At 40.1% G+C, this 25,660-nt stretch overlaps 21 non-coding genes across 21 annotated transcripts; all 21 read left to right on the forward strand.

The window, feature by feature from the left end:
* The first annotated feature begins 249 nt into the window (after positions 1 to 249).
* Positions 250 to 321, forward strand: trnag-ucc (transfer RNA glycine (anticodon UCC)). The gene has a single exon. It is a non-coding gene; the product is annotated as a tRNA-Gly (tRNA).
* Positions 322 to 2,283: 1,962 nt separating this feature from the next.
* On the forward strand, positions 2,284 to 2,355 carry trnah-gug (transfer RNA histidin (anticodon GUG)). The gene has a single exon. It is a non-coding gene; the product is annotated as a tRNA-His (tRNA).
* Positions 2,356 to 2,665: 310 nt separating this feature from the next.
* On the forward strand, positions 2,666 to 2,737 carry trnag-ucc (transfer RNA glycine (anticodon UCC)). Its single transcript has one exon. It is a non-coding gene; the product is annotated as a tRNA-Gly (tRNA).
* Positions 2,738 to 4,697: 1,960 nt separating this feature from the next.
* Positions 4,698 to 4,769, forward strand: trnah-gug (transfer RNA histidin (anticodon GUG)). The gene has a single exon. It is a non-coding gene; the product is annotated as a tRNA-His (tRNA).
* A 310-nt stretch (positions 4,770 to 5,079) lies between these two features.
* On the forward strand, positions 5,080 to 5,151 carry trnag-ucc (transfer RNA glycine (anticodon UCC)). Its single transcript has one exon. It is a non-coding gene; the product is annotated as a tRNA-Gly (tRNA).
* Positions 5,152 to 7,112: 1,961 nt separating this feature from the next.
* On the forward strand, positions 7,113 to 7,184 carry trnah-gug (transfer RNA histidin (anticodon GUG)). Its single transcript has one exon. It is a non-coding gene; the product is annotated as a tRNA-His (tRNA).
* A 310-nt stretch (positions 7,185 to 7,494) lies between these two features.
* trnag-ucc (transfer RNA glycine (anticodon UCC)) lies at positions 7,495 to 7,566 on the forward strand. Its single transcript has one exon. It is a non-coding gene; the product is annotated as a tRNA-Gly (tRNA).
* Positions 7,567 to 9,526: 1,960 nt separating this feature from the next.
* trnah-gug (transfer RNA histidin (anticodon GUG)) lies at positions 9,527 to 9,598 on the forward strand. The gene has a single exon. It is a non-coding gene; the product is annotated as a tRNA-His (tRNA).
* A 310-nt stretch (positions 9,599 to 9,908) lies between these two features.
* Positions 9,909 to 9,980, forward strand: trnag-ucc (transfer RNA glycine (anticodon UCC)). Its single transcript has one exon. It is a non-coding gene; the product is annotated as a tRNA-Gly (tRNA).
* A 1,962-nt stretch (positions 9,981 to 11,942) lies between these two features.
* On the forward strand, positions 11,943 to 12,014 carry trnah-gug (transfer RNA histidin (anticodon GUG)). Its single transcript has one exon. It is a non-coding gene; the product is annotated as a tRNA-His (tRNA).
* Positions 12,015 to 12,324: 310 nt separating this feature from the next.
* On the forward strand, positions 12,325 to 12,396 carry trnag-ucc (transfer RNA glycine (anticodon UCC)). The gene has a single exon. It is a non-coding gene; the product is annotated as a tRNA-Gly (tRNA).
* Positions 12,397 to 14,357: 1,961 nt separating this feature from the next.
* On the forward strand, positions 14,358 to 14,429 carry trnah-gug (transfer RNA histidin (anticodon GUG)). Its single transcript has one exon. It is a non-coding gene; the product is annotated as a tRNA-His (tRNA).
* A 310-nt stretch (positions 14,430 to 14,739) lies between these two features.
* trnag-ucc (transfer RNA glycine (anticodon UCC)) lies at positions 14,740 to 14,811 on the forward strand. Its single transcript has one exon. It is a non-coding gene; the product is annotated as a tRNA-Gly (tRNA).
* A 1,960-nt stretch (positions 14,812 to 16,771) lies between these two features.
* trnah-gug (transfer RNA histidin (anticodon GUG)) lies at positions 16,772 to 16,843 on the forward strand. Its single transcript has one exon. It is a non-coding gene; the product is annotated as a tRNA-His (tRNA).
* Positions 16,844 to 17,153: 310 nt separating this feature from the next.
* trnag-ucc (transfer RNA glycine (anticodon UCC)) lies at positions 17,154 to 17,225 on the forward strand. Its single transcript has one exon. It is a non-coding gene; the product is annotated as a tRNA-Gly (tRNA).
* Positions 17,226 to 19,185: 1,960 nt separating this feature from the next.
* trnah-gug (transfer RNA histidin (anticodon GUG)) lies at positions 19,186 to 19,257 on the forward strand. The gene has a single exon. It is a non-coding gene; the product is annotated as a tRNA-His (tRNA).
* A 310-nt stretch (positions 19,258 to 19,567) lies between these two features.
* trnag-ucc (transfer RNA glycine (anticodon UCC)) lies at positions 19,568 to 19,639 on the forward strand. The gene has a single exon. It is a non-coding gene; the product is annotated as a tRNA-Gly (tRNA).
* A 1,962-nt stretch (positions 19,640 to 21,601) lies between these two features.
* trnah-gug (transfer RNA histidin (anticodon GUG)) lies at positions 21,602 to 21,673 on the forward strand. Its single transcript has one exon. It is a non-coding gene; the product is annotated as a tRNA-His (tRNA).
* A 310-nt stretch (positions 21,674 to 21,983) lies between these two features.
* Positions 21,984 to 22,055, forward strand: trnag-ucc (transfer RNA glycine (anticodon UCC)). The gene has a single exon. It is a non-coding gene; the product is annotated as a tRNA-Gly (tRNA).
* A 1,960-nt stretch (positions 22,056 to 24,015) lies between these two features.
* On the forward strand, positions 24,016 to 24,087 carry trnah-gug (transfer RNA histidin (anticodon GUG)). Its single transcript has one exon. It is a non-coding gene; the product is annotated as a tRNA-His (tRNA).
* A 310-nt stretch (positions 24,088 to 24,397) lies between these two features.
* trnag-ucc (transfer RNA glycine (anticodon UCC)) lies at positions 24,398 to 24,469 on the forward strand. Its single transcript has one exon. It is a non-coding gene; the product is annotated as a tRNA-Gly (tRNA).
* Positions 24,470 to 25,660: the final 1,191 nt, after the last annotated feature.

Genomic DNA, 25,660 nt, shown 5'->3' on the forward strand with positions numbered 1-25,660 from the left:
TGCACCTTTTTGAAAGAAAATAGAATACAATAATTGCTTCATCGTGTTAGTACAGGCATGATGCACACCAGCCTGCTGTGTATGAAATAATAATTACAGAAATAATCAATCTATAAACACCATAAAAATCTCCCACAAACACCAGTCGCTGTATTAACGCTTATCGAGTAGAGGCAAGACGGGACCTGTCCCAGCAGCCAACGTTGCAGTGGCTTAATTCAATCTTTGAAGGTGATTTTGAGAACGGAGGCGTTGGTGGTATAGTGGTGAGCATAGCTGCCTTCCAAGCAGTTGACCCGGGTTCGATTCCCGGCCAACGCAAGTCTTTTTTGAACTTTTTCATTTAACATTGGAATAAAGCGTAATACATTCCCCAACTAATTTGCCTTACTGGTTAATAGTCTTAAAAGCATAACTTTGAAAGTATCACTGTGAGTTATAATGATCTGTGAGGTGATATTAGTCACTACATTAAGCCCCATCAAACGAATGTGTTCATTTGGAATCATGCATTGATAATGCGTTGTCGGGAAAACTGCAAATATGTATGGAAGCGTGAGTTGAATGATTAATCACATTCTAAGGATTGATATGGTCCTGTTGTTCGTCCTGCCACATAACAATGGCGTTGCAGTTACATGCGCTGCAAAATCAAATATTTAAAATTAAACAACCATCTGATAAAACTTACTGCAGCCGGATTGTTTTAGACACACATGGGCGCATGAAAAAAATGAAACATATGTTACCAAAATAGTCATTTGCTGTATGATGTACAGCAACTGTGAAATGAATGGTTTTATAATCTGTTATGTGAGACTTCTGTTGAATTTTTAAGCATTTGATTCCCTGTGTACACAAAGATGGCAGTCCTGATTTAACGAGTGGGCAAGCAGAGCTCTCGGTGACTGATTTGTCAGTCTTTTTCAGTCACGTGATTGAGCGCCTTCCCGGCAATGCATCGTAATTAGAAAAGTGGAATGCAAGATATTGAACACGGACACATCCGGGATTTGAACCCGGGAACTCGCGCACCCGAAGCAAGAATCATACCCCTAGATTAAACAGCCAAATGCTGGCGGCGATTTGGTTCCACGAGCTTCCAAAGAAGCGTAGACCTAGATGCTCTGTATTGAGGAATTAGTGTCACCTTGCTGTGTGCCTGTTAGGGGCAGTCTGATTTGCTTTACCTGGCGGCTAGCATTTCTATGGGCATCGAGAGGTGGTCGCTATAAATGAGGAAACTTGTTAAGATAGGATTTAGTTTCGATATGCATACATAAAAAATAAACAAAACAAAACTGTGTTTCGTTGTTTTGCAAAGGGATGCACTGCAATTTGTTATATTTTATTTTATTCTTGCGAGCACGCAGCTGTTTTATATATTCATTTTAAATAGATTGGGGGAAATTGGTACTGTGTACTTTACAAATGTAATCTAGATTGTAACGAGACCATTCAAGTGCTGACGTTGTTGTCTACTTTGTATGTACCACAAAAAGAACAGATTTGCTGAACTGGTTAATTAACCTTACTATAAAAAACTGATAGATCCAAGTATTTTATATAAACTGCAATACTATAATATGTGGTAACTAGTTGAATTAACTTCACTATAAGAAACTGCTAGATTAAGAGTTTGTTTAATTGTATCATCTCTATATGTACCTACTAGACAATTGTTAGATGGTGAAGTGAAAGTGGAATTGTCATATTGTTTACATTGTTGTTAATGTGCTTGAGATTTTGAAAACAATTATTAATTAAAACTTGTAAAGATTATTTTTGGAGTATGATTGCTTGATTTCTCCTGGATAAAAGAGTTTGTGCGGGAACCAACCACTCGAGGTCCTTGTCCTCAATAAACACACGGTGGCGTAGTGAAAATAACATAAATTTCGCTATCTGTATGTAAAGACCTGCTACACTTCAATACTACTGCCGCTACTCGGACACCACACACGGAATCATTGTAAACACACCGCCATAGCACAGGCTGCCGACCAGCCATACCGCCGCCGTCACGAGAGCCTCCCGTTCCCTTACATCCTGCTTCCTATTCCGCTCCCCCTTGTCTTTTAAACCAGCCTTTGAAATGAGCCAGGTAAAGGGGAATCATCCTCTGATTGGCGCAGGGAAAGAAACGAAAGATTCTAAAAATGAAAGTAGCCTAATTAAAACAATAAAACAAAACACATAGCAGCGACCTGCTGCAATTGTTCTGCCGTGTGTGTAGCACGGAGTGCCCAGCTGACAAAACAAACACGAGCTTCTCGGTAGTTCGCCGTGATCGTATAGTGGTTAGTACTTTGCGTTGTGGCCGCAACAACCCCGGTTCGAATCCGGGTCACGGCAGGTGCAATCCTCACACGGCAGAGAAGCTTGTTCTTTTTTTTCACACGCCATCTTCATGGCATGCACCTTTTTGAAAGAAAATAGAATACAATAATTGCTTCATCGTGTTAGTACAGGCATGATGCACACCAGCCTGCTGTGTATGAAATAATAATTACAGAAATAATCAATCTATAAACACCATAAAAATCTCCCACAAACACCAGTCGCTGTATTAACGCTTATCGAGTAGAGGCAAGACGGGACCTGTCCCAGCAGCCAACGTTACAGTGGCTTAATTCAATCTTTGAAGGTGATTTTGAGAACGGAGGCGTTGGTGGTATAGTGGTGAGCATAGCTGCCTTCCAAGCAGTTGACCCGGGTTCGATTCCCGGCCAACGCAAGTCTTTTTTGAACTTTTTCATTTAACACTGGAATAAAGCGTAATACATTCCCCAACTAATTTGCCTTACTGGTTAATAGTCTTAAAAGCATAACTTTGAAAGTATCACTGTGAGTTATAATGATCTGTGAGGTGATATTAGTCACTACATTATCCCCATCAAACGAATGTGTTCATTTGGAATCATGCATTGATAATGCGTTGTCGGGAAAACTGCAAATATGTATGGAAGCGTGAGTTGAATGATTAATCACATTCTAAGGATTGATATGGTCCTGTTGTTCGTCCTGCCACATAACAATGGCGTTGCAGTTACATGCGCTGCAAAATCAAATATTTAAAATTAAACAACCATCTGATAAAACTTACTGCAGCCGGATTGTTTTAGACACACATGGGCGCATGAAAAAATGAAACATATGTTACCAAAATAGTCATTTGCTGTATGATGTACTGCAACTGTGAAATGAATGGTTTTATAATCTGTTATGTGAGACTTCTGTTGAATTTTTAAGCATTTGATTCCCTGTGTACACAAAGATGGCAGTCCTGATTTAACGAGTGGGCAAGCAGAGCTCTCGGTGACTGATTTGTCAGTCTTTTTCAGTCACGTGATTGAGCGCCTTCCCGGCAATGCATCGTAATTAGAAAAGTGTAATGCAAGATATTGAACACGGACACATCCGGGATTTGAACCCGGGAACTCGCGCACCCGAAGCAAGAATCATACCCCTAGATTAAACAGCCAAATGCTGGCGGCAATTTGGTTCCACGAGCTTCCAAAGAAGCGTAGACCTAGAAGCTCTGTATTGAGGAATTTGTGTCACCTTGCTGTGTGCCTGTTAGGGGCAGTCTGATTTGCTTTACCTGGCGGCTAGCATTTCTATGGGCATCGAGAGGTGGTCGCTATAAATGAGGAAACTTGTTAAGATAGGATTTAGTTTCGATATGCATACATAAAAAATAAACAAAACAAAACTGTGTTTCGTTGTTTTGCAAAGGGATGCACTGCAATTTGTTATATTTTATTTTATTCTTGCGAGCACGCAGCTGTTTTATATATTCATTTTAAATAGATTGGGGGAAATTGGTACTGTGTACTTTACAAATGTAATCTAGATTGTAACGAGACCATTCAAGTGCTGACGTTGTTGTCTACTTTGTATGTACCACAAAAAGAACAGATTTGCTGAACTGGTTAATTAACCTTACTATAAAAAACTGATAGATCCAAGTATTTTATATAAACTGCAATACTATAATATGTGGTAACTAGTTGAATTAACTTCACTATAAGAAACTGCTAGATTAAGAGTTTGTTTAATTGTATCATCTCTATATGTACCTACTAGACAATTGTTAGATGGTGAAGTGAAAGTGGAATTGTCATATTGTTTACATTGTTGTTAATGTGCTTGAGATTTTGAAAACAATTATTAATTAAAACTTGTAAAGATTATTTTTGGAGTATGATTGCTTGATTTCTCCTGGATAAAAGAGTTTGTGCGGGAACCAACCACTCGAGGTCCTTCTCCTCAATAAACACACGGTGGCGTAGTGAAAATAACATAAATTTCGCTATCTGTATATAAAGACCTGCTACACTTCAATACTACTGCCGCTACTCGGACACCACACACGGAATCATTGTAAACACACCGCCATAGCACAGGCTGCCGACCAGCCATACCGCCGCCGTCACGAGAGCCTCCCATTCCCTTACATCCTGCTTCCTATTCCGCTCCCCCTTGTCTTTAAAACCAGCCTTTGAAATGAGCCAGGTAAAGGGGAATCATCCTCTGATTGGCGCAGGGAAAGAAACGAAAGATTCTAAAAATGAAAGTAGCCTAATTAAAACAATAAAACAAAACACATAGCAGCGACCTGCTGCAATTGTTCTGCCGTGTGTGTAGCACGGAGTGCCCAGCTGACAAAACAAACACGAGCTTCTCGGTAGTTCGCCGTGATCGTATAGTGGTTAGTACTTTGCGTTGTGGCCGCAACAACCCCGGTTCGAATCCGGGTCACGGCAGGTGCAATCCTCACACGGCAGAGAAGCTTGTTCTTTTTTTTCACACGCCATCTTCATGGCATGCACCTTTTTGAAAGAAAATAGAATACAATAATTGCTTCATCGTGTTAGTACAGGCATGATGCACACCAGCCTGCTGTGTACGAAATAATAATTACAGAAATAATCAATCTATAAACACCATAAAAATCTCCCACAAACACCAGTCGCTGTATTAACGCTTATCGAGTAGAGGCAAGACGGGACCTGTCCCAGCAGCCAACGTTACAGTGGCTTAATTCAATCTTTGAAGGTGATTTTGAGAACGGAGGCGTTGGTGGTATAGTGGTGAGCATAGCTGCCTTCCAAGCAGTTGACCCGGGTTCGATTCCCGGCCAACGCAAGTCTTTTTTGAACTTTTTCATTTAACATTGGAATAAAGCGTAATACATTCCCCAACTAATTTGCCTTACTGGTTAATAGTCTTAAAAGCATAACTTTGAAAGTATCACTGTGAGTTATAATGATCTGTGAGGTGATATTAGTCACTACATTAAGCCCCATCAAACGAATGTGTTCATTTGGAATCATGCATTGATAATGCGTTGTCGGGAAAACTGCAAATATGTATGGAAGCGTGAGTTGAATGATTAATCACATTCAAAGGATTGATATGGTCCTGTTGTTCGTCCTGCCACATAACAATGGCGTTGCAGTTACATGCGCTGCAAAATCAAATATTTAAAATTAAACAACCATCTGATAAAACTTACTGCAGCCGGATTGTTTTAGACACACATGGGCGCATGAAAAAAATCAAACATATGTTACCAAAATAGTCATTGCTGTATGATGTACAGCAACTGTGAAATGAATGGTTTTATAATCTGTTATGTGAGACTTCTGTTGAATTTTTAAGCATTTGATTCCCTGTGTACACAAAGATGGCAGTCCTGATTTAACGAGTGGGCAAGCAGAGCTCTCGGTGACTGATTTGTCAGTCTTTTTCAGTCACGTGATTGAGCGCCTTCCCGGCAATGCATCGTAATTAGAAAAGTGGAATGCAAGATATTGAACACGGACACATCCGGGATTTGAACCCGGGAACTCGCGCACCCGAAGCAAGAATCATACCCCTAGATTAAACAGCCAAATGCTGGCGGCGATTTGGTTCCACGAGCTTCCAAAGAAGCGTAGACCTAGATGCTCTGTATTGAGGAATTTGTGTCACCTTGCTGTGTGCCTGTTAGGGGCAGTCTGATTTGCTTTACCTGGAGGCTAGCATTTCTATGGGCATCGAGAGGTGGTCGCTATAAATGAGGAAACTTGTTAAGATAGGATTTAGTTTCGATATACATACATAAAAAATAAACAAAACAAAACTGTGTTTCGTTGTTTTGCAAAGGGATGCACTGCAATTTGTTATATTTTATTTTATTCTTGCGAGCACGCAGCTGTTTTATATATTCATTTTAAATAGATTGGGGGAAATTGGTACTGTGTACTTTACAAATGTAATCTAGATTGTAACGAGACCATTCAAGTGCTGACGTTGTTGTCTACTTTGTATGTACCACAAAAAGAACAGATTTGCTGAACTGGTTAATTAACCTTACTATAAAAAACTGATAGATCCAAGTATTTTATATAAACTGCAATACTATAATATGTGGTAACTAGTTGAATTAACTTCACTATAAGAAACTGCTAGATTAAGAGTTTGTTTAATTGTATCATCTCTATATGTACCTACTAGACAATTGTTAGATGGTGATGTGAAAGTGGAATTGTCATATTGTTTACATTGTTGTTAATGTGCTTGAGATTTTGAAAACAATTATTAATTAAAACTTGTAAAGATTATTTTTGGAGTATGATTGCTTGATTTCTCCTGGATAAAAGAGTTTGTGCGGGAACCAACCACTCGAGGTCCTTCTCCTCAATAAACACACGGTGGCGTAGTGAAAATAACATAAATTTCGCTATCTGTATATAAAGACCTGCTACACTTCAATACTACTGCCGCTACTCGGACACCACACACGGAATCATTGTAAACACACCGCCATAGCACAGGCTGCCGACCAGCCATACCGCCGCCGTCACGAGAGCCTCCCATTCCCTTACATCCTGCTTCCTATTCCGCTCCCCCTTGTCTTTAAAACCAGCCTTTGAAATGAGCCAGGTAAAGGGGAATCATCCTCTGATTGGCGCAGGGAAAGAAACGAAAGATTCTAAAAATGAAAGTAGCCTAATTAAAACAATAAAACAAAACACATAGCAGCGACCTGCTGCAATTGTTCTGCCGTGTGTGTAGCACGGAGTGCCCAGCTGACAAAACAAACACGAGCTTCTCGGTAGTTCGCCGTGATCGTATAGTGGTTAGTACTTTGCGTTGTGGCCGCAACAACCCCGGTTCGAATCCGGGTCACGGCAGGTGCAATCCTCACACGGCAGAGAAGCTTGTTCTTTTTTTTCACACGCCATCTTCATGGCATGCACCTTTTTGAAAGAAAATAGAATACAATAATTGCTTCATCGTGTTAGTACAGGCATGATGCACACCAGCCTGCTGTGTACGAAATAATAATTACAGAAATAATCAATCTATAAACACCATAAAAATCTCCCACAAACACCAGTCGCTGTATTAACGCTTATCGAGTAGAGGCAAGACGGGACCTGTCCCAGCAGCCAACGTTACAGTGGCTTAATTCAATCTTTGAAGGTGATTTTGAGAACGGAGGCGTTGGTGGTATAGTGGTGAGCATAGCTGCCTTCCAAGCAGTTGACCCGGGTTCGATTCCCGGCCAACGCAAGTCTTTTTTGAACTTTTTCATTTAACACTGGAATAAAGCGTAATACATTCCCCAACTAATTTGCCTTACTGGTTAATAGTCTTAAAAGCATAACTTTGAAAGTATCACTGTGAGTTATAATGATCTGTGAGGTGATATTAGTCACTACATTATCCCCATCAAACGAATGTGTTCATTTGGAATCATGCATTGATAATGCGTTGTCGGGAAAACTGCAAATATGTATGGAAGCGTGAGTTGAATGATTAATCACATTCTAAGGATTGATATGGTCCTGTTGTTCGTCCTGCCACATAACAATGGCGTTGCAGTTACATGCGCTGCAAAATCAAATATTTAAAATTAAACAACCATCTGATAAAACTTACTGCAGCCGGATTGTTTTAGACACACATGGGCGCATGAAAAAATGAAACATATGTTACCAAAATAGTCATTTGCTGTATGATGTACTGCAACTGTGAAATGAATGGTTTTATAATCTGTTATGTGAGACTTCTGTTGAATTTTTAAGCATTTGATTCCCTGTGTACACAAAGATGGCAGTCCTGATTTAACGAGTGGGCAAGCAGAGCTCTCGGTGACTGATTTGTCAGTCTTTTTCAGTCACGTGATTGAGCGCCTTCCCGGCAATGCATCGTAATTAGAAAAGTGTAATGCAAGATATTGAACACGGACACATCCGGGATTTGAACCCGGGAACTCGCGCACCCGAAGCAAGAATCATACCCCTAGATTAAACAGACAAATGCTGGCGGCAATTTGGTTCCACGAGCTTCCAAAGAAGCGTAGACCTAGATGCTCTGTATTGAGGAATTAGTGTCACCTTGCTGTGTGCCTGTTAGGGGCAGTCTGATTTGCTTTACCTGGCGGCTAGCATTTCTATGGGCATCGAGAGGTGGTCGCTATAAATGAGGAAACTTGTTAAAATAGGATTTAGTTTCGATATGCATACATAAAAAATAAACAAAACAAAACTGTGTTTCGTTGTTTTGCAAAGGGATGCACTGCAATTTGTTATATTTTATTTTATTCTTGCGAGCACGCAGCTGTTTTATATATTCATTTTAAATAGATTGGGGGAAATTGGTACTGTGTACTTTACAAATGTAATCTAGATTGTAACGAGACCATTCAAGTGCTGACGTTGTTGTCTACTTTGTATGTACCACAAAAAGAACAGATTTGCTGAACTGGTTAATTAACCTTACTATAAAAAACTGATAGATCCAAGTATTTTATATAAACTGCAATACTATAATATGTGGTAACTAGTTGAATTAACTTCACTATAAGAAACTGCTAGATTAAGAGTTTGTTTAATTGTATCATCTCTATATGTACCTACTAGACAATTGTTAGATGGTGATGTGAAAGTGGAATTGTCATATTGTTTACATTGTTGTTAATGTGCTTGAGATTTTGAAAACAATTATTAATTAAAACTTGTAAAGATTATTTTTGGAGTATGATTGCTTGATTTCTCCTGGATAAAAGAGTTTGTGCGGGAACCAACCACTCGAGGTCCTTCTCCTCAATAAACACACGGTGGCGTAGTGAAAATAACATAAATTTCGCTATCTGTATATAAAGACCTGCTACACTTCAATACTACTGCCGCTACTCGGACACCACACACGGAATCATTGTAAACACACCGCCATAGCACAGGCTGCCGACCAGCCATACCGCCGCCGTCACGAGAGCCTCCCATTCCCTTACATCCTGCTTCCTATTCCGCTCCCCCTTGTCTTTAAAACCAGCCTTTGAAATGAGCCAGGTAAAGGGGAATCATCCTCTGATTGGCGCAGGGAAAGAAACGAAAGATTCTAAAAATGAAAGTAGCCTAATTAAAACAATAAAACAAAACACATAGCAGCGACCTGCTGCAATTGTTCTGCCGTGTGTGTAGCACGGAGTGCCCAGCTGACAAAACAAACACGAGCTTCTCGGTAGTTCGCCGTGATCGTATAGTGGTTAGTACTTTGCGTTGTGGCCGCAACAACCCCGGTTCGAATCCGGGTCACGGCAGGTGCAATCCTCACACGGCAGAGAAGCTTGTTCTTTTTTTTCACACGCCATCTTCATGGCATGCACCTTTTTGAAAGAAAATAGAATACAATAATTGCTTCATCGTGTTAGTACAGGCATGATGCACACCAGCCTGCTGTGTACGAAATAATAATTACAGAAATAATCAATCTATAAACACCATAAAAATCTCCCACAAACACCAGTCGCTGTATTAACGCTTATCGAGTAGAGGCAAGACGGGACCTGTCCCAGCAGCCAACGTTACAGTGGCTTAATTCAATCTTTGAAGGTGATTTTGAGAACGGAGGCGTTGGTGGTATAGTGGTGAGCATAGCTGCCTTCCAAGCAGTTGACCCGGGTTCGATTCCCGGCCAACGCAAGTCTTTTTTGAACTTTTTCATTTAACATTGGAATAAAGCGTAATACATTCCCCAACTAATTTGCCTTACTGGTTAATAGTCTTAAAAGCATAACTTTGAAAGTATCACTGTGAGTTATAATGATCTGTGAGGTGATATTAGTCACTACATTAAGCCCCATCAAACGAATGTGTTCATTTGGAATCATGCATTGATAATGCGTTGTCGGGAAAACTGCAAATATGTATGGAAGCGTGAGTTGAATGATTAATCACATTCTAAGGATTGATATGGTCCTGTTGTTCGTCCTGCCACATAACAATGGCGTTGCAGTTACATGCGCTGCAAAATCAAATATTTAAAATTAAACAACCATCTGATAAAACTTACTGCAGCCGGATTGTTTTAGACACACATGGGCGCATGAAAAAAATGAAACATATGTTACCAAAATAGTCATTTGCTGTATGATGTACAGCAACTGTGAAATGAATGGTTTTATAATCTGTTATGTGAGACTTCTGTTGAATTTTTAAGCATTTGATTCCCTGTGTACACAAAGATGGCAGTCCTGATTTAACGAGTGGGCAAGCAGAGCTCTCGGTGACTGATTTGTCAGTCTTTTTCAGTCACGTGATTGAGCGCCTTCCCGGCAATGCATCGTAATTAGAAAAGTGGAATGCAAGATATTGAACACGGACACATCCGGGATTTGAACCCGGGAACTCGCGCACCCGAAGCAAGAATCATACCCCTAGATTAAACAGCCAAATGCTGGCGGCGATTTGGTTCCACGAGCTTCCAAAGAAGCGTAGACCTAGATGCTCTGTATTGAGGAATTAGTGTCACCTTGCTGTGTGCCTGTTAGGGGCAGTCTGATTTGCTTTACCTGGAGGCTAGCATTTCTATGGGCATCGAGAGGTGGTCGCTATAAATGAGGAAACTTGTTAAGATAGGATTTAGTTTCGATATACATACATAAAAAATAAACAAAACAAAACTGTGTTTCGTTGTTTTGCAAAGGGATGCACTGCAATTTGTTATATTTTATTTTATTCTTGCGAGCACGCAGCTGTTTTATATATTCATTTTAAATAGATTGGGGGAAATTGGTACTGTGTACTTTACAAATGTAATCTAGATTGTAACGAGACCATTCAAGTGCTGACGTTGTTGTCTACTTTGTATGTACCACAAAAAGAACAGATTTGCTGAACTGGTTAATTAACCTTACTATAAAAAACTGATAGATCCAAGTATTTTATATAAACTGCAATACTATAATATGTGGTAACTAGTTGAATTAACTTCACTATAAGAAACTGCTAGATTAAGAGTTTGTTTAATTGTATCATCTCTATATGTACCTACTAGACAATTGTTAGATGGTGATGTGAAAGTGGAATTGTCATATTGTTTACATTGTTGTTAATGTGCTTGAGATTTTGAAAACAATTATTAATTAAAACTTGTAAAGATTATTTTTGGAGTATGATTGCTTGATTTCTCCTGGATAAAAGAGTTTGTGCGGGAACCAACCACTCGAGGTCCTTCTCCTCAATAAACACACGGTGGCGTAGTGAAAATAACATAAATTTCGCTATCTGTATATAAAGACCTGCTACACTTCAATACTACTGCCGCTACTCGGACACCACACACGGAATCATTGTAAACACACCGCCATAGCACAGGCTGCCGACCAGCCATACCGCCGCCGTCACGAGAGCCTCCCATTCCCTTACATCCTGCTTCCTATTCCGCTCCCCCTTGTCTTTAAAACCAGCCTTTGAAATGAGCCAGGTAAAGGGGAATCATCCTCTGATTGGCGCAGGGAAAGAAACGAAAGATTCTAAAAATGAAAGTAGCCTAATTAAAACAATAAAACAAAACACATAGCAGCGACCTGCTGCAATTGTTCTGCCGTGTGTGTAGCACGGAGTGCCCAGCTGACAAAACAAACACGAGCTTCTCGGTAGTTCGCCGTGATCGTATAGTGGTTAGTACTTTGCGTTGTGGCCGCAACAACCCCGGTTCGAATCCGGGTCACGGCAGGTGCAATCCTCACACGGCAGAGAAGCTTGTTCTTTTTTTTCACACGCCATCTTCATGGCATGCACCTTTTTGAAAGAAAATAGAATACAATAATTGCTTCATCGTGTTAGTACAGGCATGATGCACACCAGCCTGCTGTGTACGAAATAATAATTACAGAAATAATCAATCTATAAACACCATAAAAATCTCCCACAAACACCAGTCGCTGTATTAACGCTTATCGAGTAGAGGCAAGACGGGACCTGTCCCAGCAGCCAACGTTACAGTGGCTTAATTCAATCTTTGAAGGTGATTTTGAGAACGGAGGCGTTGGTGGTATAGTGGTGAGCATAGCTGCCTTCCAAGCAGTTGACCCGGGTTCGATTCCCGGCCAACGCAAGTCTTTTTTGAACTTTTTCATTTAACATTGGAATAAAGCGTAATACATTCCCCAACTAATTTGCCTTACTGGTTAATAGTCTTAAAAGCATAACTTTGAAAGTATCACTGTGAGTTATAATGATCTGTGAGGTGATATTAGTCACTACATTAAGCCCCATCAAACGAATGTGTTCATTTGGAATCATGCATTGATAATGCGTTGTCGGGAAAACTGCAAATATGTATGGAAGCGTGAGTTGAATGATTAATCACATTCAAAGGATTGATATGGTCCTGTTGTTCGTCCTGCCACATAACAATGGCGTTGCAGTTACATGCGCTGCAAAATCAAATATTTAAAATTAAACAACCATCTGATAAAACTTACTGCAGCCGGATTGTTTTAGACACACATGGGCGCATGAAAAAAATCAAACATATGTTACCAAAATAGTCATTGCTGTATGATGTACAGCAACTGTGAAATGAATGGTTTTATAATCTGTTATGTGAGACTTCTGTTGAATTTTTAAGCATTTGATTCCCTGTGTACACAAAGATGGCAGTCCTGATTTAACGAGTGGGCAAGCAGAGCTCTCGGTGACTGATTTGTCAGTCTTTTTCAGTCACGTGATTGAGCGCCTTCCCGGCAATGCATCGTAATTAGAAAAGTGGAATGCAAGATATTGAACACGGACACATCCGGGATTTGAACCCGGGAACTCGCGCACCCGAAGCAAGAATCATACCCCTAGATTAAACAGCCAAATGCTGGCGGCGATTTGGTTCCACGAGCTTCCAAAGAAGCGTAGACCTAGATGCTCTGTATTGAGGAATTTGTGTCACCTTGCTGTGTGCCTGTTAGGGGCAGTCTGATTTGCTTTACCTGGAGGCTAGCATTTCTATGGGCATCGAGAGGTGGTCGCTATAAATGAGGAAACTTGTTAAGATAGGATTTAGTTTCGATATACATACATAAAAAATAAACAAAACAAAACTGTGTTTCGTTGTTTTGCAAAGGGATGCACTGCAATTTGTTATATTTTATTTTATTCTTGCGAGCACGCAGCTGTTTTATATATTCATTTTAAATAGATTGGGGGAAATTGGTACTGTGTACTTTACAAATGTAATCTAGATTGTAACGAGACCATTCAAGTGCTGACGTTGTTGTCTACTTTGTATGTACCACAAAAAGAACAGATTTGCTGAACTGGTTAATTAACCTTACTATAAAAAACTGATAGATCCAAGTATTTTATATAAACTGCAATACTATAATATGTGGTAACTAGTTGAATTAACTTCACTATAAGAAACTGCTAGATTAAGAGTTTGTTTAATTGTATCATCTCTATATGTACCTACTAGACAATTGTTAGATGGTGATGTGAAAGTGGAATTGTCATATTGTTTACATTGTTGTTAATGTGCTTGAGATTTTGAAAACAATTATTAATTAAAACTTGTAAAGATTATTTTTGGAGTATGATTGCTTGATTTCTCCTGGATAAAAGAGTTTGTGCGGGAACCAACCACTCGAGGTCCTTCTCCTCAATAAACACACGGTGGCGTAGTGAAAATAACATAAATTTCGCTATCTGTATATAAAGACCTGCTACACTTCAATACTACTGCCGCTACTCGGACACCACACACGGAATCATTGTAAACACACCGCCATAGCACAGGCTGCCGACCAGCCATACCGCCGCCGTCACGAGAGCCTCCCATTCCCTTACATCCTGCTTCCTATTCCGCTCCCCCTTGTCTTTAAAACCAGCCTTTGAAATGAGCCAGGTAAAGGGGAATCATCCTCTGATTGGCGCAGGGAAAGAAACGAAAGATTCTAAAAATGAAAGTAGCCTAATTAAAACAATAAAACAAAACACATAGCAGCGACCTGCTGCAATTGTTCTGCCGTGTGTGTAGCACGGAGTGCCCAGCTGACAAAACAAACACGAGCTTCTCGGTAGTTCGCCGTGATCGTATAGTGGTTAGTACTTTGCGTTGTGGCCGCAACAACCCCGGTTCGAATCCGGGTCACGGCAGGTGCAATCCTCACACGGCAGAGAAGCTTGTTCTTTTTTTTCACACGCCATCTTCATGGCATGCACCTTTTTGAAAGAAAATAGAATACAATAATTGCTTCATCGTGTTAGTACAGGCATGATGCACACCAGCCTGCTGTGTACGAAATAATAATTACAGAAATAATCAATCTATAAACACCATAAAAATCTCCCACAAACACCAGTCGCTGTATTAACGCTTATCGAGTAGAGGCAAGACGGGACCTGTCCCAGCAGCCAACGTTACAGTGGCTTAATTCAATCTTTGAAGGTGATTTTGAGAACGGAGGCGTTGGTGGTATAGTGGTGAGCATAGCTGCCTTCCAAGCAGTTGACCCGGGTTCGATTCCCGGCCAACGCAAGTCTTTTTTGAACTTTTTCATTTAACACTGGAATAAAGCGTAATACATTCCCCAACTAATTTGCCTTACTGGTTAATAGTCTTAAAAGCATAACTTTGAAAGTATCACTGTGAGTTATAATGATCTGTGAGGTGATATTAGTCACTACATTATCCCCATCAAACGAATGTGTTCATTTGGAATCATGCATTGATAATGCGTTGTCGGGAAAACTGCAAATATGTATGGAAGCGTGAGTTGAATGATTAATCACATTCTAAGGATTGATATGGTCCTGTTGTTCGTCCTGCCACATAACAATGGCGTTGCAGTTACATGCGCTGCAAAATCAAATATTTAAAATTAAACAACCATCTGATAAAACTTACTGCAGCCGGATTGTTTTAGACACACATGGGCGCATGAAAAAATGAAACATATGTTACCAAAATAGTCATTTGCTGTATGATGTACTGCAACTGTGAAATGAATGGTTTTATAATCTGTTATGTGAGACTTCTGTTGAATTTTTAAGCATTTGATTCCCTGTGTACACAAAGATGGCAGTCCTGATTTAACGAGTGGGCAAGCAGAGCTCTCGGTGACTGATTTGTCAGTCTTTTTCAGTCACGTGATTGAGCGCCTTCCCGGCAATGCATCGTAATTAGAAAAGTGTAATGCAAGATATTGAACACGGACACATCCGGGATTTGAACCCGGGAACTCGCGCACCCGAAGCAAGAATCATACCCCTAGATTAAACAGACAAATGCTGGCGGCAATTTGGTTCCACGAGCTTCCAAAGAAGCGTAGACCTAGATGCTCTGTATTGAGGAATTAGTGTCACCTTGCTGTGTGCCTGTTAGGGGCAGTCTGATTTGCTTTACCTGGCGGCTAGCATTTCTATGGGCATCGAGAGGTGGTCGCTATAAATGAGGAAACTTGTTAAAATAGGATTTAGTTTCGATATGCATACATAAAAAATAAACAAAACAAAACTGTGTTTCGTTGTTTTGCAAAGGGATGCACTGCAATTTGTTATATTTTATTTTATTCTTGCGAGCACGCAGCTGTTTTATATATTCATTTTAAATAGATTGGGGGAAATTGGTACTGTGTACTTTACAAATGTAATCTAGATTGTAACGAGACCATTCAAGTGCTGACGTTGTTGTCTACTTTGTATGTACCACAAAAAGAACAGATTTGCTGAACTGGTTAATTAACCTTACTATAAAAAACTGATAGATCCAAGTATTTTATATAAACTGCAATACTATAATATGTGGTAACTAGTTGAATTAACTTCACTATAAGAAACTGCTAGATTAAGAGTTTGTTTAATTGTATCATCTCTATATGTACCTACTAGACAATTGTTAGATGGTGATGTGAAAGTGGAATTGTCATATTGTTTACATTGTTGTTAATGTGCTTGAGATTTTGAAAACAATTATTAATTAAAACTTGTAAAGATTATTTTTGGAGTATGATTGCTTGATTTCTCCTGGATAAAAGAGTTTGTGCGGGAACCAACCACTCGAGGTCCTTCTCCTCAATAAACACACGGTGGCGTAGTGAAAATAACATAAATTTCGCTATCTGTATATAAAGACCTGCTACACTTCAATACTACTGCCGCTACTCGGACACCACACACGGAATCATTGTAAACACACCGCCATAGCACAGGCTGCCGACCAGCCATACCGCCGCCGTCACGAGAGCCTCCCATTCCCTTACATCCTGCTTCCTATTCCGCTCCCCCTTGTCTTTAAAACCAGCCTTTGAAATGAGCCAGGTAAAGGGGAATCATCCTCTGATTGGCGCAGGGAAAGAAACGAAAGATTCTAAAAATGAAAGTAGCCTAATTAAAACAATAAAACAAAACACATAGCAGCGACCTGCTGCAATTGTTCTGCCGTGTGTGTAGCACGGAGTGCCCAGCTGACAAAACAAACACGAGCTTCTCGGTAGTTCGCCGTGATCGTATAGTGGTTAGTACTTTGCGTTGTGGCCGCAACAACCCCGGTTCGAATCCGGGTCACGGCAGGTGCAATCCTCACACGGCAGAGAAGCTTGTTCTTTTTTTTCACACGCCATCTTCATGGCATGCACCTTTTTGAAAGAAAATAGAATACAATAATTGCTTCATCGTGTTAGTACAGGCATGATGCACACCAGCCTGCTGTGTACGAAATAATAATTACAGAAATAATCAATCTATAAACACCATAAAAATCTCCCACAAACACCAGTCGCTGTATTAACGCTTATCGAGTAGAGGCAAGACGGGACCTGTCCCAGCAGCCAACGTTACAGTGGCTTAATTCAATCTTTGAAGGTGATTTTGAGAACGGAGGCGTTGGTGGTATAGTGGTGAGCATAGCTGCCTTCCAAGCAGTTGACCCGGGTTCGATTCCCGGCCAACGCAAGTCTTTTTTGAACTTTTTCATTTAACACTGGAATAAAGCGTAATACATTCCCCAACTAATTTGCCTTACTGGTTAATAGTCTTAAAAGCATAACTTTGAAAGTATCACTGTGAGTTATAATGATCTGTGAGGTGATATTAGTCACTACATTATCCCCATCAAACGAATGTGTTCATTTGGAATCATGCATTGATAATGCGTTGTCGGGAAAACTGCAAATATGTATGGAAGCGTGAGTTGAATGATTAATCACATTCTAAGGATTGATATGGTCCTGTTGTTCGTCCTGCCACATAACAATGGCGTTGCAGTTACATGCGCTGCAAAATCAAATATTTAAAATTAAACAACCATCTGATAAAACTTACTGCAGCCGGATTGTTTTAGACACACATGGGCGCATGAAAAAATGAAACATATGTTACCAAAATAGTCATTTGCTGTATGATGTACTGCAACTGTGAAATGAATGGTTTTATAATCTGTTATGTGAGACTTCTGTTGAATTTTTAAGCATTTGATTCCCTGTGTACACAAAGATGGCAGTCCTGATTTAACGAGTGGGCAAGCAGAGCTCTCGGTGACTGATTTGTCAGTCTTTTTCAGTCACGTGATTGAGCGCCTTCCCGGCAATGCATCGTAATTAGAAAAGTGTAATGCAAGATATTGAACACGGACACATCCGGGATTTGAACCCGGGAACTCGCGCACCCGAAGCAAGAATCATACCCCTAGATTAAACAGACAAATGCTGGCGGCAATTTGGTTCCACGAGCTTCCAAAGAAGCGTAGACCTAGATGCTCTGTATTGAGGAATTAGTGTCACCTTGCTGTGTGCCTGTTAGGGGCAGTCTGATTTGCTTTACCTGGCGGCTAGCATTTCTATGGGCATCGAGAGGTGGTCGCTATAAATGAGGAAACTTGTTAAAATAGGATTTAGTTTCGATATGCATACATAAAAAATAAACAAAACAAAACTGTGTTTCGTTGTTTTGCAAAGGGATGCACTGCAATTTGTTATATTTTATTTTATTCTTGCGAGCACGCAGCTGTTTTATATATTCATTTTAAATAGATTGGGGGAAATTGGTACTGTGTACTTTACAAATGTAATCTAGATTGTAACGAGACCATTCAAGTGCTGACGTTGTTGTCTACTTTGTATGTACCACAAAAAGAACAGATTTGCTGAACTGGTTAATTAACCTTACTATAAAAAACTGATAGATCCAAGTATTTTATATAAACTGCAATACTATAATATGTGGTAACTAGTTGAATTAACTTCACTATAAGAAACTGCTAGATTAAGAGTTTGTTTAATTGTATCATCTCTATATGTACCTACTAGACAATTGTTAGATGGTGATGTGAAAGTGGAATTGTCATATTGTTTACATTGTTGTTAATGTGCTTGAGATTTTGAAAACAATTATTAATTAAAACTTGTAAAGATTATTTTTGGAGTATGATTGCTTGATTTCTCCTGGATAAAAGAGTTTGTGCGGGAACCAACCACTCGAGGTCCTTCTCCTCAATAAACACACGGTGGCGTAGTGAAAATAACATAAATTTCGCTATCTGTATATAAAGACCTGCTACACTTCAATACTACTGCCGCTACTCGGACACCACACACGGAATCATTGTAAACACACCGCCATAGCACAGGCTGCCGACCAGCCATACCGCCGCCGTCACGAGAGCCTCCCATTCCCTTACATCCTGCTTCCTATTCCGCTCCCCCTTGTCTTTAAAACCAGCCTTTGAAATGAGCCAGGTAAAGGGGAATCATCCTCTGATTGGCGCAGGGAAAGAAACGAAAGATTCTAAAAATGAAAGTAGCCTAATTAAAACAATAAAACAAAACACATAGCAGCGACCTGCTGCAATTGTTCTGCCGTGTGTGTAGCACGGAGTGCCCAGCTGACAAAACAAACACGAGCTTCTCGGTAGTTCGCCGTGATCGTATAGTGGTTAGTACTTTGCGTTGTGGCCGCAACAACCCCGGTTCGAATCCGGGTCACGGCAGGTGCAATCCTCACACGGCAGAGAAGCTTGTTCTTTTTTTTCACACGCCATCTTCATGGCATGCACCTTTTTGAAAGAAAATAGAATACAATAATTGCTTCATCGTGTTAGTACAGGCATGATGCACACCAGCCTGCTGTGTACGAAATAATAATTACAGAAATAATCAATCTATAAACACCATAAAAATCTCCCACAAACACCAGTCGCTGTATTAACGCTTATCGAGTAGAGGCAAGACGGGACCTGTCCCAGCAGCCAACGTTACAGTGGCTTAATTCAATCTTTGAAGGTGATTTTGAGAACGGAGGCGTTGGTGGTATAGTGGTGAGCATAGCTGCCTTCCAAGCAGTTGACCCGGGTTCGATTCCCGGCCAACGCAAGTCTTTTTTGAACTTTTTCATTTAACATTGGAATAAAGCGTAATACATTCCCCAACTAATTTGCCTTACTGGTTAATAGTCTTAAAAGCATAACTTTGAAAGTATCACTGTGAGTTATAATGATCTGTGAGGTGATATTAGTCACTACATTAAGCCCCATCAAACGAATGTGTTCATTTGGAATCATGCATTGATAATGCGTTGTCGGGAAAACTGCAAATATGTATGGAAGCGTGAGTTGAATGATTAATCACATTCAAAGGATTGATATGGTCCTGTTGTTCGTCCTGCCACATAACAATGGCGTTGCAGTTACATGCGCTGCAAAATCAAATATTTAAAATTAAACAACCATCTGATAAAACTTACTGCAGCCGGATTGTTTTAGACACACATGGGCGCATGAAAAAAATCAAACATATGTTACCAAAATAGTCATTTGCTGTATGATGTACAGCAACTGTGAAATGAATGGTTTTATAATCTGTTATGTGAGACTTCTGTTGAATTTTTAAGCATTTGATTCCCTGTGTACACAAAGATGGCAGTCCTGATTTAACGAGTGGGCAAGCAGAGCTCTCGGTGACTGATTTGTCAGTCTTTTTCAGTCACGTGATTGAGCGCCTTCCCGGCAATGCATCGTAATTAGAAAAGTGTAATGCAAGATATTGAACACGGACACATCCGGGATTTGAACCCGGGAACTCGCGCACCCGAAGCAAGAATCATACCCCTAGATTAAACAGCCAAATGCTGGCGGCGATTTGGTTCCACGAGCTTCCAAAGAAGCGTAGACCTAGATGCTCTGTATTGAGGAATTAGTGTCACCTTGCTGTGTGCCTGTTAGGGGCAGTCTGATTTGCTTTACCTGGAGGCTAGCATTTCTATGGGCATCGAGAGGTGGTCGCTATAAATGAGGAAACTTGTTAAGATAGGATTTAGTTTCGATATACATACATAAAAAATAAACAAAACAAAACTGTGTTTCGTTGTTTTGCAAAGGGATGCACTGCAATTTGTTATATTTTATTTTATTCTTGCGAGCACGCAGCTGTTTTATATATTCATTTTAAATAGATTGGGGGAAATTGGTACTGTGTACTTTACAAATGTAATCTAGATTGTAACGAGACCATTCAAGTGCTGACGTTGTTGTCTACTTTGTATGTACCACAAAAAGAACAGATTTGCTGAACTGGTTAATTAACCTTACTATAAAAAACTGATAGATCCAAGTATTTTATATAAACTGCAATACTATAATATGTGGTAACTAGTTGAATTAACTTCACTATAAGAAACTGCTAGATTAAGAGTTTGTTTAATTGTATCATCTCTATATGTACCTACTAGACAATTGTTAGATGGTGATGTGAAAGTGGAATTGTCATATTGTTTACATTGTTGTTAATGTGCTTGAGATTTTGAAAACAATTATTAATTAAAACTTGTAAAGATTATTTTTGGAGTATGATTGCTTGATTTCTCCTGGATAAAAGAGTTTGTGCGGGAACCAACCACTCGAGGTCCTTCTCCTCAATAAACACACGGTGGCGTAGTGAAAATAACATAAATTTCGCTATCTGTATATAAAGACCTGCTACACTTCAATACTACTGCCGCTACTCGGACACCACACACGGAATCATTGTAAACACACCGCCATAGCACAGGCTGCCGACCAGCCATACCGCCGCCGTCACGAGAGCCTCCCATTCCCTTACATCCTGCTTCCTATTCCGCTCCCCCTTGTCTTTAAAACCAGCCTTTGAAATGAGCCAGGTAAAGGGGAATCATCCTCTGATTGGCGCAGGGAAAGAAACGAAAGATTCTAAAAATGAAAGTAGCCTAATTAAAACAATAAAACAAAACACATAGCAGCGACCTGCTGCAATTGTTCTGCCGTGTGTGTAGCACGGAGTGCCCAGCTGACAAAACAAACACGAGCTTCTCGGTAGTTCGCCGTGATCGTATAGTGGTTAGTACTTTGCGTTGTGGCCGCAACAACCCCGGTTCGAATCCGGGTCACGGCAGGTGCAATCCTCACACGGCAGAGAAGCTTGTTCTTTTTTTTCACACGCCATCTTCATGGCATGCACCTTTTTGAAAGAAAATAGAATACAATAATTGCTTCATCGTGTTAGTACAGGCATGATGCACACCAGCCTGCTGTGTACGAAATAATAATTACAGAAATAATCAATCTATAAACACCATAAAAATCTCCCACAAACACCAGTCGCTGTATTAACGCTTATCGAGTAGAGGCAAGACGGGACCTGTCCCAGCAGCCAACGTTACAGTGGCTTAATTCAATCTTTGAAGGTGATTTTGAGAACGGAGGCGTTGGTGGTATAGTGGTGAGCATAGCTGCCTTCCAAGCAGTTGACCCGGGTTCGATTCCCGGCCAACGCAAGTCTTTTTTGAACTTTTTCATTTAACATTGGAATAAAGCGTAATACATTCCCCAACTAATTTGCCTTACTGGTTAATAGTCTTAAAAGCATAACTTTGAAAGTATCACTGTGAGTTATAATGATCTGTGAGGTGATATTAGTCACTACATTAAGCCCCATCAAACGAATGTGTTCATTTGGAATCATGCATTGATAATGCGTTGTCGGGAAAACTGCAAATATGTATGGAAGCGTGAGTTGAATGATTAATCACATTCAAAGGATTGATATGGTCCTGTTGTTCGTCCTGCCACATAACAATGGCGTTGCAGTTACATGCGCTGCAAAATCAAATATTTAAAATTAAACAACCATCTGATAAAACTTACTGCAGCCGGATTGTTTTAGACACACATGGGCGCATGAAAAAAATCAAACATATGTTACCAAAATAGTCATTGCTGTATGATGTACAGCAACTGTGAAATGAATGGTTTTATAATCTGTTATGTGAGACTTCTGTTGAATTTTTAAGCATTTGATTCCCTGTGTACACAAAGATGGCAGTCCTGATTTAACGAGTGGGCAAGCAGAGCTCTCGGTGACTGATTTGTCAGTCTTTTTCAGTCACGTGATTGAGCGCCTTCCCGGCAATGCATCGTAATTAGAAAAGTGTAATGCAAGATATTGAACACGGACACATCCGGGATTTGAACCCGGGAACTCGCGCACCCGAAGCAAGAATCATACCCCTAGATTAAACAGCCAAATGCTGGCGGCGATTTGGTTCCACGAGCTTCCAAAGAAGCGTAGACCTAGATGCTCTGTATTGAGGAATTTGTGTCACTTGCTGTGTGCCTGTTAGGGGCAGTCTGATTTGCTTTACCTGGAGGCTAGCATTTCTATGGGCATCGAGAGGTGGTCGCTATAAATGAGGAAACTTGTTAAGATAGGATTTAGTTTCGATATACATACATAAAAAATAAACAAAACAAAACTGTGTTTCGTTGTTTTGCAAAGGGATGCACTGCAATTTGTTATATTTTATTTTATTCTTGCGAGCACGCAGCTGTTTTATATATTCATTTTAAATAGATTGGGGGAAATTGGTACTGTGTACTTTACAAATGTAATCTAGATTGTAACGAGACCATTCAAGTGCTGACGTTGTTGTCTACTTTGTATGTACCACAAAAAGAACAGATTTGCTGAACTGGTTAATTAACCTTACTATAAAAAACTGATAGATCCAAGTATTTTATATAAACTGCAATACTATAATATGTGGTAACTAGTTGAATTAACTTCACTATAAGAAACTGCTAGATTAAGAGTTTGTTTAATTGTATCAGCTCTATATGTATCTACTAGACAATTGTTAGATGGTGAAGTGAAAGTGGAATTGTCATATTGTTTACATTGTTGTTAATGTGCTTGAGATTTTGAAAACAATTATTAATTAAAACTTGTAAAGATTATTTTTGGAGTATGATTGCTTGATGTCTCCTGGATAAAAGAGTTTGTGCGGGAACCAACCACTCGAGGTCCTTGTCCTCAATAAACACACGGTGGCGTAGTGAAAATAACATAAATTTCGCTATCTGTATGTAAAGACCTGCTACACTTCAATACTACTGCCGCTACTCGGACACCACACACGGAATCATTGTAAACACACCGCCATAGCACAGGCTGCCGACCAGCCAAACCGCCGCCGTCACGAGAGCCTCCCGTTCCCTTACATCCTGCTTCCTATTCCGCTCCCCCTTGTCTTTAAAACCAGCCTTTGAAATGAGCCAGGTAAAGGGGAATCATCCTCTGATTGGCGCAGGGAAAGAAACGAAAGATTCTAAAAATGAAAGTAGCCTAATTAAAACAATAAAACAAAACACATAGCAGCGACCTGCTGCAATTGTTCTGCCGTGTGTGTAGCACGGAGTGCCCAGCTGACAAAACAAACACGAGCTTCTCGGTAGTTCGCCGTGATCGTATAGTGGTTAGTACTTTGCGTTGTGGCCGCAACAACCCCGGTTCGAATCCGGGTCACGGCAGGTGCAATCCTCACACGGCAGAGAAGCTTGTTCTTTTTTTTCACACGCCATCTTCATGGCATGCACCTTTTTGAAAGAAAATAGAATACAATAATTGCTTCATCGTGTTAGTACAGGCATGATGCACACCAGCCTGCTGTGTACGAAATAATAATTACAGAAATAATCAATCTATAAACACCATAAAAATCTCCCACAAACACCAGTCGCTGTATTAACGCTTATCGAGTAGAGGCAAGACGGGACCTGTCCCAGCAGCCAACGTTACAGTGGCTTAATTCAATCTTTGAAGGTGATTTTGAGAACGGAGGCGTTGGTGGTATAGTGGTGAGCATAGCTGCCTTCCAAGCAGTTGATCCGGGTTCGATTCCCGGCCAACGCAAGTCTTTTTTGAACTTTTTCATTTAACACTGGAATAAAGCGTAATACATTCCCCAACTAATTTGCCTTACTGGTTAATAGTCTTAAAAGCATAACTTTGAAAGTATCACTGTGAGTTATAATGATCTGTGAGGTGATATTAGTCACTACATTATCCCCATCAAACGAATGTGTTCATTTGGAATCATGCATTGATAATGCGTTGTCGGGAAAACTGCAAATATGTATGGAAGCGTGAGTTGAATGATTAATCACATTCTAAGGATTGATATGGTCCTGTTGTTCGTCCTGCCACATAACAATGGCGTTGCAGTTACATGCGCTGCAAAATCAAATATTTAAAATTAAACAACCATCTGATAAAACTTACTGCAGCCGGATTGTTTTAGACACACATGGGCGCATGAAAAAATGAAACATATGTTACCAAAATAGTCATTTGCTGTATGATGTACTGCAACTGTGAAATGAATGGTTTTATAATCTGTTATGTGAGACTTCTGTTGAATTTTTAAGCATTTGATTCCCTGTGTACACAAAGATGGCAGTCCTGATTTAACGAGTGGGCAAGCAGAGCTCTCGGTGACTGATTTGTCAGTCTTTTTCAGTCACGTGATTGAGCGCCTTCCCGGCAATGCATCGTAATTAGAAAAGTGTAATGCAAGATATTGAACACGGACACATCCGGGATTTGAACCCGGGAACTCGCGCACCCGAAGCAAGAATCATACCCCTAGATTAAACAGACAAATGCTGGCGGCAATTTGGTTCCACGAGCTTCCAAAGAAGCGTAGACCTAGATGCTCTGTATTGAGGAATTAGTGTCACCTTGCTGTGTGCCTGTTAGGGGCAGTCTGATTTGCTTTACCTGGCGGCTAGCATTTCTATGGGCATCGAGAGGTGGTCGCTATAAATGAGGAAACTTGTTAAAATAGGATTTAGTTTCGATATGCATACATAAAAAATAAACAAAACAAAACTGTGTTTCGTTGTTTTGCAAAGGGATGCACTGCAATTTGTTATATTTTATTTTATTCTTGCGAGCACGCAGCTGTTTTATATATTCATTTTAAATAGATTGGGGGAAATTGGTACTGTGTACTTTACAAATGTAATCTAGATTGTAACGAGACCATTCAAGTGCTGACGTTGTTGTCTACTTTGTATGTACCACAAAAAGAACAGATTTGCT

This window comes from Acipenser ruthenus, chromosome 48, assembly GCF_902713425.1.
Source record: "Acipenser ruthenus chromosome 48, fAciRut3.2 maternal haplotype, whole genome shotgun sequence".
Lineage (NCBI taxonomy): Eukaryota > Metazoa > Chordata > Actinopteri > Acipenseriformes > Acipenseridae > Acipenser > Acipenser ruthenus.